Source organism: Sapajus apella, unplaced genomic scaffold (genome assembly GCF_009761245.1).
Source record: "Sapajus apella isolate SASKATOON/1434 unplaced genomic scaffold, GSC_monkey_1.0 scaffold136, whole genome shotgun sequence".
NCBI classification, from domain to species: Eukaryota; Metazoa; Chordata; class Mammalia; order Primates; family Cebidae; genus Sapajus; species Sapajus apella.
The window spans coordinates 2,227,754-2,230,214 of record NW_022437076.1 but is presented as its reverse complement, the minus strand read 5'-3'; the positions used below and the strand labels follow the sequence as shown (position 1 = coordinate 2,230,214).

Here is a 2,461-nt window from a genome sequence, read left to right as displayed (position 1 = left end):
GAGTTTCGCTCTTGTTACCCAGGCTGGAGTGCAATGGCGCGATCTCGGCTCACCGCAACCTCCGCCTCCTGGGTTCAGGCAATTCTCCTGCCTCAGCCTCCTGAGTAGCTGGGACTACAGGCACGCACCACCATGCCCAGCTAATTTTTTGTAGTTTTAGTAGAGACGGGGTTTCACCATGTTGACCAGGATGGTCTCGATCTGTTGACCTCGTGATCCACCCGCCTCGGCCTCCCAAAGTGCTGGGATTACAGGCTTGAGCCACCGCGCCCGGCCTGGTGGATATTTTATATGTATATAAGTTGTATATACATATAGACTTTTGGCATATATTGTTCAATTGCCCTCCCCATAATTACGAAACCAGTGTACACTCCCACTAACAGCATACTGAGATGCCCATTGTCCCCCTCCTTGGCCAGCTCTGTGTCTATCGATTGTTTTTTTCCTGATAGGTAAAAAATGATATCTCTGTACAGTTTTAATTTGCATTTTATTGATTATATGAGGTTGAGCATTTTTTCACATATTTAAGAGCCATTTATATTTCCTGTGAGAACTGGCCGCATCATTGCTTATTTTCCCACTGATTTATTGGTTGTCGTGGGAAATCTTGATAAAGCAAAGAAATTAGCTCTTTGCCTGTAATGTGAATTGCAAATATTTTTTTTTCAGTTCAGTGTTTGCCTCTCGATACTGCTTTTATTGGTTTTTGGCGTGGAAATATTTTCTGTTTTCATGCGGTCAAATTTCTTAACCTTTTATGACTTATGGGTTTTGTGTCATACTTAGGGATTCTTCCAGCATGACTTCACATGCTTTCTACAGTTTCTTCCAGTGCTCCTGTAGTTTCGTTTTTTTACATTAAGAGCTTGATATATTTGCAATTTATCCAATGAAAGGTTTATCACTTACTTTATTTTTCTGATTGTCTACCTACTTATCTGTATCTCTCTATATACATAGATTAGATAGATAGATAGATAGATAGATTTTTTTTTTTTTTTGAGACAGAGTCTCCCTCTGCGGCCCAGGCTGGAGTGCAGTGATCTCAGCTCCCTGCACCCCCTGCCTCCTGAGTCCAAGCAATTCTTCTGCCACCTAACTGGGATTACAGGTGTGCACCACCATGCCTGGCTAATTTTTGTATTTTTAGTAGAGATGGGGTTTTGTCATGTTGGCCAGGCTGGTCTCAAATTCCTGACCCCAAGTGATCCACCTGCCTTGACCTCCCAAAGTGCTGGGATTACAGGCATGAGCCACTATGCCCAGTCTTACCCCAATACTTTTACTCAATAATCCTCATATTTCCTGCGTTTACTTGAGTGTCATGTTATTATTAATCTTTGCCAATTTGATGGTAGAAAAAAGTATTCTTTTTTGTTTGTTTGAGACAGAGTCTCACTCTGTCACCCAGGCACGATATCAGCTCATGCAGCCTCCGCCTCCTAGGTTCAAGCAATTCTCATACCTCAGCCTCCCAAGTAGCTGGGATTACAGGTGCACACTACCACACCCTGCTAATTTTTTGTATTTTAAGTAGAAACGAGGTGTTGCCATGTTGGCCAGGCTGGTCTCAAACTTCTGGCCTCAAGTGATCCACCTGCTTCAGCCTCCCAGAGTGCTGGAATTACAGATGTCAGCCACTGTGCCCAACCTAGTTTCCCTTTTTGTTCATTTTCTTATATTTGGCTATCCATATGTGAATCAATCATTTGTTTCCTATAACTATTTGTGTTTCTTCTTTTGTGAATTTCTATTCGTGCCACCCACCCTTCATTATATTCAGGATGTAGGATATTATGCTTGCAGATATTCCACTCAGTTTTTTACACTTTTTTTTTTTTGTCTTTTTGTTTTTTTCCTTTTTGTGGAGAACGAGGTCTCGCTCTATTGCCCAGGCAGGCCTTGAACTCTTGGGCTCAAGCTGTCCTCCCGCCTCTGCCTCCCTAAGAGCTGGGATTACAGGCATGAGCCACAGCACCCGGCTTCCCTCAGTTTTTTATTGACCTTCAGTATTGTTTGTGGTTGAAGCTATGTCTGAGACTGCTATCTTCAACATGCTTTTAGTATTTATTTCCTCACTTGCTCTTCACAGCTTTGCTCTCAGGTAGTTAAAAAGTAAGCTGGTACACAAAGAAGCTTAGTAACTTACCCAATTTCATACAGTCTTTTTTTTTTTTTTTTTTTTTTAAAGACGGGGTTTCGGCCGGGCGCGGTGGCTCAAGCCTGTAATCCCAGCACTTTGGGAGGCCGAGGCGGGTGGATTACGAGGTCAAGGGATCGAGACCATCCTGGTCAACATGGTGAAACCCCGTCTCTACTAAAAATACAAAAAATCAGCTGGGCATGGTGGCGCGTGCCTGTAATCCCAGCTACTCAGGAGGCTGAGGCAGGAGAATTGCCTGAACCCAGGAGGCGGAGGTTGTGGTGAGCCGAGATCGCGCCATTGCACTCCAGC

The 2,461-nt window shown here is 43.7% G+C and overlaps 1 protein-coding gene across 5 annotated transcripts in view; it reads left to right on the top strand.

Moving 5' to 3' along the window:
- SMYD4 (SET and MYND domain containing 4) overlaps positions 1-2,461 on the top strand; it is a 44,894-nt gene that overhangs the window by 19,472 nt on the left and 22,961 nt on the right. The window lies entirely within an intron of this gene.